Raw genomic sequence first — 9,921 nt, forward strand, 5'->3', positions numbered from 1 at the left:
AACGCCAGATCGGAGCCACATCTGCAACCTACACCACAGCTCATGGCAACTCCAGATCCTTAACCCACTGAGCAAGGCCAGGGATTGAACCCGAAACCTCATGGTTCCTAGTCAGATTTGTTAACCACTGCGCCAACGACGGGAACTCCAAAAATTACAAAATTCTTAAAATAGGTATACAGCTAAAGTGGTAGGTTTTATTTGTTTTGTTGTTGTTTTATGGCTGCACCCATGGCATATGGAATTCCCAGGCCAGGGATTGAATCTGAGCCACAGCTGTGACCTATGCTCCATCTATAGCAATGACAGATCCTTTAACCCACTGCTCTGAGCCAGGGATTAATCCCATGCCTCCATAGCGACCAAAGCCACTGCAGTCAGATTCTTAACCTACTGTGCCACAGCAGGAACTCCATAGTGGTATGTTTAATATATTTATCCTAGGATGTATAGAACTCATAACTGGCATAAAGTAATAAAAACCAAAAGGAAATTCTTTGATTCTTTGTTAGTTATAAATCCATTTTTCTGTGGAAATGTTTTGATGCTTGGCCTATTTCATACTCGTTATCTCTTATAGTCCTGCATTCAAGTGGACCACAGCTGGGAGGACAGGGAACTGAGTAGTTTTCCACTAAGTTTTTTCAGTTTGTTCTTCCGATTTTCAACTAACTGGTTTTGTGTCATCACAGTTCTATTTTATGTAATAGGACAGCTTTGCTTGGAATCAATGTTCTAGATAGGTTTCATAGAATTGCATTAAGTTGTTAGATGGTCTAATAACAGATTCTGATAACATTGAACCTGAGAGTGTCTTTCCTTCCCTCCATTTGGATGCTATGGTCAACTTTTATGAGTTTGTAGGGGTCTTGGTAGTGAAAACCAGTGCAGGGGTTTCTCCTACATGGGCTGGCAAATGCTGGGAGGAAAGACTAGAGAACTGCAGATTTGGGGGAGACTTTAGCTTTGGAATCTATGGGTTTCTGAACAGAAGTTCAATAGCTGCTCTATCAAAATATGTCAGTTCTCTCTGACCTCAGAAAGACTAATGAGAAGGAGCTGAATGACCTGAATGTTCCCTGCTGCCTGAAGAGGAGAGAATCCAGGAAGACCATATACAGAGAAGCTTCCTGCAAACTTCCTCAAGGGAATTCACAGCATGTCTATTCACATTCCACCCCTGGCACTTCTGATATTAATTGCAGCATTGTTCCCAGTGCCAAACAACTGGGAACAAAGTAAACATGGTTCATAGAGAATGGCTGAATAAATTATGTTCCATCCATACCATGGTAGATTGAATAGCCACTTCCTTAGGAAAGAAGAACTAGATGTATACCAGTAAACTAGATGGGTTTCCAGGAAGTATTGTTTTGTGAAAGAAATGAGATGCAGAAAACTAAAAATACTACATTTTGGAGAAAATGTCATATCTCCATTTTCTATGCATGAGTTTCTGTATGTGACCTTCTGTACATGAATTTGTATGCATGTAAATAGATACATCTCCCCATATTGGATTAAATTAGAAAAATCTGGAAAAAAAAACCCCACTAGTTTAAGATGGATTACTTTGGTGGTGGTGGAGAGCTAGCGAGAGGTGGTGGGGAATAATGGGGATGGAATGAAGAGGAGAAAGGGAATGACGGTAATAAAGCCAAAAGGAAAGGGGAAAAAACTGCACTACTTTTTTTAGAAATAGGTGAAATGAACCTATATTCCTTTCTTTGTCATGGTAGAAGTCATCCTCTTATAAAATCATCTCAATTGATAGCCATTCTGTTCAAGTACTTGAAATAATATAGTACAGTATTAAAGGGCAAGCTCTCAAGGCCAACTGCCACTGGTCAAATCCCAGCATCACCCTTCTTGGATTTGTGATGACCTTGAAACATTAAGAAGTTTCTTAACTTTTCTGCTTCAGTTTCCTCTCCTGGTTGATAGCCTACCTCGTGGGGTAATTTTAAGAATTAAAGAGATTAAAATGGGGTAATGGCTGAGCATAATACCTGGTAAGTAGTAAGGACACATTAAGCATTAGTTATTACCAAAAAAAACAAACTTTTAGGAGCTGAGAAGCACTTTGGGCATTTGCATGTATATTTGTCTTACTACTTTGAGTTGGTTGTTTATGGGCCAGATAAGGGGGAAGTATTAAACTTCTTACTGGGCTTCTATCTTTATGGAGCACACAATGATGTTGGAGAGACAACATATACACAAAATAACTACTATACAATATGTACAGGGTAAAATAGCAGTGAAAAAGTTTAAGTACATACTGAGTAGTGAAAGTAGTGCTTAGATCACTGAATTTGGGTAGAGATTGGAGTTTTGTGGGGGTTTTTTTAATCTATTTTATTTAAGTATAGTTGATTTACAATGTTGTATGGAGAGGTTTTCTAAAGAAGACTTATTATTTTAGCTTGTTTTGTTTTGTTTTGTTTTTGCAGGTAAGGGCTATAAAGTGCATGATATGCAAAGGGATCTCTAACCAAAAAAGACCCAAGAAACATCAAGGTGAAAGGTGAAGTTTGTGCAGATAGGAATTTATATCTTTCCTTAATATGTACATAGTTTCAATTGTTATATCAGTATAGTTGTGTCTCTACTCTTCCTTTATACCTCATATACTCTGTTCATGTCTGTGAGGCTAGCCGCTTTCTAAATGCTAAGAAAACAAATTTTACCCCCAAAAAACCCCTGTAATTTATCCTACTTTTTGCTATTTGAGGGTTGGTTTTGGTTGGTTGGTTGGTTTTTGGAAAACTAAGAGTTTTCAGTCTAATAAGTTTTCCCCCAGTGGACTACTTTCTTTACCAGCAGCTTTTTAAATTTTTTAAGCCAACATACAACTTAGACTTGTTTGAATTTATAACTTGTGAATTTATCCAATATTCCTTTATAAATAGTTGATTTTGAGCTTATTGCATTACTACAATTTGTGATGCCAAAATTGTTCTTTTTTAAGCAAAGTTCACGCCTCATATTATTAGAAAGTAAGATTTGAATTTCTGAATTTTTTTTTCTTTTGGTCTTTGGTCTTTTTAGGGCTGCACCTGCAGCACATGGAGGTTCCCAGGCTAGGGGTCGAATTGGAGCTACAGCTGCCGGCCTACAGACTATACCACAGCTCATGGCAACTCTGGGTCCTTAACCCACTGAGTAAGGCCAGGGATCAAACCTGCAACCTCATGGATACTAATTGGATTCTACTGAGTCAGGATGGGAACTCCGAATTTCTGAATTTTTAATGTCAGTCATTTATTCAAAAAATATTTAAAGACAATTAACTATATATCAGACACTCTGCTAGGTTTTAGAGTTAAGGGAACTCTTGTTTAGTGGGAAAGGTAGAAGAGTAAAGGAACAATTGCAATAAAATGTGATCAGATCCATGATAAAGGTTTATACTATAGAAGCAGAAGGCTAAATTTGAATCAGGAGTTGCAGCAGAGACAAAGGGGACCGGGGGATGACAGAGGTAAATCAGGGTAGGAAAGTATTCCACAGTTAGTGATAACTGAATTGAATTTGGGAGGATAAGTGCAAATTGTCCCAAGGAAGAGAAGGAAGGAGATTGTAAAGACAAAAGCACGGGAGGGCTTGGAAGATAGTTAACTACAACTGGAATACAGAGGGTGAGTAGGGAATGTTGAATTAAGTTTGGAGAATTAAATATATGACATTTTATGTGTTATGTACACACATATATGAATAGATTTATATAGTGTATTAAGAAGTTAGGACTTTATGGATGAGGATATACTGAAGTGCTAATTAAGTCCATTTTAAATCACACTCAGAAGATGGGAGCAGGAGTTCCTGTTGTGGCGCAGTGGAAACGAATCCTACTAGTAACCATGAGGTTGCACGTTCAATCTCTGGCTTCACTCAATGGGTTAAGGATCCAGCATTGTTGTGAGCTGTGGTGTAGGTCATAGACATTGCTTGGATCCTGCATTGCTGTTACCATGGTATAGGCTGGCAGCTGCAGTTCCAGTTTGACTCCTAGCCTGGGAACTTCCATATGCCGCAGGTGTTTGGAAAGTTAAGACTACCACTCTAAAAGCTAATCAGGGGAGAAATGATGAAGGCCACAAAAAAGACATAATAAAAATCGGAAAGGGTTATATTTGAGAGGTACAGAAATAAATTGGGTGAGCGTAGGATGAAGGTGCCAAAAAGGGGAGAAGCTGTGATGGCTTCTCAGGTTCTGCTGTGGGTGTGATATATGTATGAGAAGTTTGGGGGTGGGGGAGATGACACTGAGTTTGAAATGTCTATGAGGCATGGAGATCAAGAGACACTGCTTAATGGATAAGAGATATGGACTGAAAACAAAGGTTTGGATATTATCAACACACATAGATGGTATTTGAAGCTTTTGGTGTGGATTTGTGCAAAGTGAGTAGGATGGTGACTGGTAATAGGACCAGGCATGAGGAGATTAATAAAGAGCAGCCACGGAGTTCCTGTCGTGGCTCAGTGGTTAACAAATCCAACTAGGAACCATGAAGTTGCAGGTTCAATCTCTGGCCTTGATCAGTTGGGTTAAGGATCCGGCATTGCTTTGAGCTGTGGTGATCCCCTTGTTGCTGTGTCTCTAGTATAGGCCAGCGGCTACAGCTCTGATTAGACCCCTAGCCTGGGAACCTCCATATGCCATGGGTGTGGCCCTAGAAAAACAGAAGAAAAAAAAAAAAAGAGCAACCAAAGAGAAGAGCAGCTAAGTGAGGCAGTGTCATAAGCAATGTAAGGAGAAAGGCTTTGAGAAAATAGGAGACTGTTAAATACTAAAAACAGTGTTTGTGGGGTTTGACAATCATTAGTAGCTTGGCGGCAGTTATTGCAAGCAAGTAGTGGGTGTGTAAGTCATGTCCAGGTGTATTTATGTGTGAATGAAATGGAGACTGCAAATGTAGACCATTCAATAAACTTGGCAGTGGAAGCATGGAAGATTACAACTAACATTAAAATTAATTAGAAAGGGACCTGCTTTTCAAAGAGATTTGCATTTCTTTGCCCTTTATTCTAAAATTGTTTTTACATAACTATGTCATTTAAAATTTTATTTTATTTTATTTATTTTATTTTTTAGGGCCACACCTGCAGCATGTGGAGGTTCCCAGGAATAGGGGTCAAATCAGAGTTGTAGCTGCTGGCCTACACCGCAGCCACAGCAACACCAGATTTTAGCCAGGTCTGTGACCTACACCACAGCTCACGGCAATGCTGGATCATTAACCCAATGAGTGAGACCAGGGATCGAACCTGTGTCCTTCTTGAGCAGAATCATGGCTCTATAGAAAAAATATCTAATTTGTATCTATAGCTAAATGTAATTCCAATTCTAATTAACTTTAGGATAATTCCTTAACATTCTTTTTCTTCAGTGTCTGAAATAAAAACTTCAAAAAGTTTATAGGATCAAGCACATACCATGAGAACTGCAGGGTTTGGTGAAAACTCATATGGTGTCCTCTACTGTCAACGTTTATACTCCAGGGAAATTTATTTTAAATTAGTTTGCTCAAATTGAAAAAAAAGCAAAAAAAACATGTTTTTAAAAAGCTGGAAGGAATGAAGATTTATCTAGTTCTGCCTTCTGATTTTGAAAGTAGGACATAGGATCAGAGAAAGTTAGCAACAGAGCATCTTATTCCCCCATCCTCTGCCTTCTATTACTAGTCCACTGTATAGCAGTTGGGAAGCCTACATAAAAGTGACACAAGAGCATCCAGCCTTTGTTGCCTTGGTGCATATGAGAGGCTTCAGAGCACAAGGCCCAGGGCCCATCACCCTGTTTAAGTGAAACTTTTACATATTCACTTAAACTTGATAGAACTTGATTAAGGCTGAATTTTCAACTCACTTTGAACATATCAAGTCCTAGAAAATTGAACATATAATGATAACAAATAGTTATCAAAATAGTTAGAAATGTATGGAAAAACATATTCCAATCCCTTAGTTTTATTTATTTATTTATTTTTTGTCTTTTGTCTTTTTAGGGCCACACCCACGGCATATGGAGGTTCCCAGGCTAGGGCTCCAATTGGAGCTACAGCTGCTGGCCTGCACCACAGCCATAGCAATGCCAGATCCGAGCCACGTCTACAACCTACACCACAGCTCATGGCAACACTGGATCCTTAACCCACTGAGCAAGGCCAGGGATCGAACCCACACCCTCATGGTTCCTAGTCGGGTTTATTAACCACTGAGCCACTATGGGAACTCCTTAATCCCTTATTTGCCATTGAGATCAAGAAAAATGAATTTTAGGACACTTAAGCGACACTCAGAAAAATGTATTTTGTATGTCAAAGTAGATATAATCCCCACATAACAAAAGAAGCAATTTTTTTATAGAAATACAGAGAAATTCATAAAAAGTAATTGAAAAGAAAAGGAAAATTATTCCAAAATAACAGTTGAAAGCATTATGATATCTCCCAGATGTATAAGTAGGGCATCAGATTTGTTATAAGATCATTTCTGCTCAAGCATTAGTCCCAAGCTTAAAAAATGATGAAGTTCTAGAGATGCATATGGTTATAAAATGCTTTCAGGGCTAAATATGTGCACTAAATATAGGAGTAGGTATTATCAACTGAACTTTTCAGACTTAGTTTATGGAACTTTTGTACTTACAAAATTAGAACTAAAATGGGATTTATTCAAATTGATCAACAGTAACAATTTTAGTTATACAGAAAAGTTGAAATTTTATAGAAACTAACAAATCATTTAACCTAAAGTTCTGAATTATGTATTTAAATGAGTTAACTGAAGGGAGGAAAGTGAACTTTAGTTGCCTTCCAGTTCAACTTTTGTACTGTATTCTCCCCCACAAAAAAAGGTAAATACAAAGTATTTATCCCACAACAGACATTTAAGAAATGATAATTTTTTCCCTTACTATTCCCCCTTTTTTCAGTGATAGGCTTAATTACCATTTCTGACAGCACACTGTATAGAGGCTCAAGGGGCAAAAAGCCCTAATAGTCTCACTGAGGTATAAGAGACCAAATAATTTAAAATGATGTCTCTGTTGGATGTCAGAATTATTCTTTGCTCCTAAGTTAAGATTAGCCTATTTAGATTCAGCTGTTTCTACCATTCAGTATCACATGAGTACCCTGAGTTTCTTGCTTTGATACTTCTGAAAGATAAGTGGAAAACTTCATGTTGATTTAACTAAAAGTCAAAATTAATAAAGCATTTTTAAATTTTATAATCAAATTAGGAACACTTTTCTCATTATGACTTTGTCTTCCATTTCATCCTTCAAAGTTAAAACAAAAGAAACAGGATATTGTTATTTTTCTTATATGGATTGTAATAGATATAAACTTTTACCTGTTAGCTGGGAATGAGTCAATGGAACTGTACTATTCTTGTAATGTGAGAGTCACTTCATTCCATTGTTAAATTACATGTTGAATTCCCTCAAATTATCCTGTCAATTTACTCTCCATATGCAATAATTATTCAAAAGCATTGTTCTTGATTTTTCATTTAACAAAAAGATGTACAGATCAACTGCAATAATAAATGTGTGAAATGTCCAGGAAAGTTTTGTGGGGAAAAAAGTAACAAAGGATGGATTTCTGTGCAAAAAAATTATATATTAAGGCATCAAAATCAGAAGAAATAGTTAGATTAATAGAACAGAAGAGAAAGTGTAGAATCAGACCCATGGACACATAAGAATATACTATGTAAAGAGCATGATAACAATAGCAGTGTGAAAACAAGCTGTCTTTTGAAAAAATAAAATGTGAATTAAGATTTGAAGTGGAAAAACTTGAATTACAAGGTGCTATCCCAAGAAATTAACAAGCAGTGATAAATTTTTAATTTCTAAAAATAATCCAACCCTAATTCCACCTCCCTAAAATGTTTAATTTGTTATCCTATACATATTGCTTAATGCAGAAATGTATGTTCATTATGTTTTATATCCCACTTTATTTAATGTTATTTTTTTTTTAGACCTAGTTAGTAGTTTTGGTTATTTTAACTATTATTTTAACATTCGTAATATTTTGTTTGTTTGCTTTTTATGGCTGTGCTCATGGCACATGGAGGTTCCCAGCAAGGGGTCGAATCAGAGCTACAGCTGCTGGCCAACAGCACAGCAACATCAGATCTGAGCTGCGTCTTCGACCTACACCACAGCTTATGGCAACATGGGATCCTTAGCCCACTGGGGGAGACCAGGGATCGAACCCTCATATTCATGATTCTTTTCCATTGCACCACGACGGGAACTCCTAACACTCATATCTTTTTAACAGGTATATATAATTCATAGCTAACAGTTTAGTGTAAAGCCTTTTGGAGTTTTTTCTCTTTATATACAAATATGTACATAAGTATGTTTGTATGTGTTTATCTAACTGATGAAAAAGTGGAGACATACCTAATAAACTATAACTATCCTTAATGTTTTTTCTCTATGCAATATATTTTGGAAACAAGATGACCTGTACAATCATACTGTCTCATTTTGAAGTTAAAAACAAAAAGGCCTGCTGTGGTTCTATTTGGAGGCCAAACTGTAGAGAAATCATCATTTTCTAAATTAATTTCTAGGTTACATTTAAAAACCTTTCTACTTGTCTATTTTAAATATTTCATATTTTTATTTTTATTCAAGATTCTATTTTGAATGACTAATTTATGCCATTTTCATGTTTTGTAGTCATTTTACTTTGTAATTTAAAAATTTATAGTTCTCCCTTTTCCTTTTTCCATTGTGATGTTACCTATATGATGTGCATTCTATTTACATTAATATTTTAATAAAGTTTGAAAGTATATATTCTATTTCAATGCTGTTTATTAATGAGTTAAAGCAATTCGCAAACCTTCATAATACTACCATTATCAATTTATAACTGTCTAATCAAGCATTCTATACTTTTTTCCTTTTAAAGAGAGAAAAATAATTTTATGCTCTTTAGTGATGTTCTCTATTCCCTCATTCTTCATCATTAGTCATACAGGGAAGTTTTTTGTCATTAGTTTGTTTTATTTTAATTAATGTTTCAGTACTCATCATTGGTAGTAACATCATATCCCCTTGTCTTTCTGGAGTATTCATAATCTTGTTGTGGTAATTAGAGAAGTTTCTAGTTATCACGAAGTTTTTTACTCATGTCTGAACTTCATAATACTTATCCTAAATACTAAACTTCCTCTATTTGGGATCTCTTTATTCCTGTCTCCAGGTTCTCTTGAATTTTCTAGAGGTCATTACAGGAAACATACTTTTTCAGGTAATAAATATTAAGGCCTAAAATGATTTTTTTTCTGTACTTTCACACACATGATAGCTAGTTTAAACAGCCTAATTTTTACATGCTTTTAGCTTTTAATTCAACTTTTTATTTTAATTATAAATTCAATTCACATGCAGTTGTAAGAAATAACAAAGGCATCTTGTGTATTCTTTACCAGTTTCTTCCAGTGATAAATCTTATGAACTAAAGTATGATAGCACAACCAGGATATTGACACTGATAGAGTCAAGAAACAAATTTTCCATCACCACGAGGAAGGACTCCTGTATTTTGTCCTTTTATAGCCCCACTTATTTCCCTCCTCCCACCTCCTCCTCTATCCCTGGAGACCACTAATCTGTTCTTCATTTCTATAATTTTGTTATTTCAAGAATGTCATGAAAATGGAATCATACAGGATGTAACCTTTGGCTTTTTCCACTCAGGATAACTCTGGATATACATCGAGGATGTTGCATCTAGCAATCATTTCTTCTATTTTTTTCTAAAAGTTTTATAGCTTTATAGTTAAAGTCAGTGATCCATCCTTGACATTTAAAATTTTCCCAAGACATGTTTGATCTTGGTTTCTTTTTGTTGATTTTCTTCTTCTTCTGTGATAGGATGA

General features: G+C 36.0%; 1 long non-coding RNA gene across 1 annotated transcript; it reads left to right on the forward strand.

Moving 5' to 3' along the window:
* The first annotated feature begins 2,453 nt into the window (after window positions 1-2,453).
* Window positions 2,454-8,838, forward strand: LOC146403799 (uncharacterized). Its single transcript, XR_014843015.1, has 2 exons — window positions 2,454-3,913; window positions 5,224-8,838. It is a non-coding gene; the product is annotated as an uncharacterized LOC146403799 (long non-coding RNA).
* Window positions 8,839-9,921: the final 1,083 nt, after the last annotated feature.

Source organism: Sus scrofa, chromosome 4 (genome assembly GCF_054392235.1).
Source record: "Sus scrofa isolate SSC_HxYL_T2T_F1_AM1 chromosome 4, Sscrofa_HxYL_maternal_Yorkshire_Landrace_v2.0, whole genome shotgun sequence".
Lineage (NCBI taxonomy): Eukaryota > Metazoa > Chordata > Mammalia > Artiodactyla > Suidae > Sus > Sus scrofa.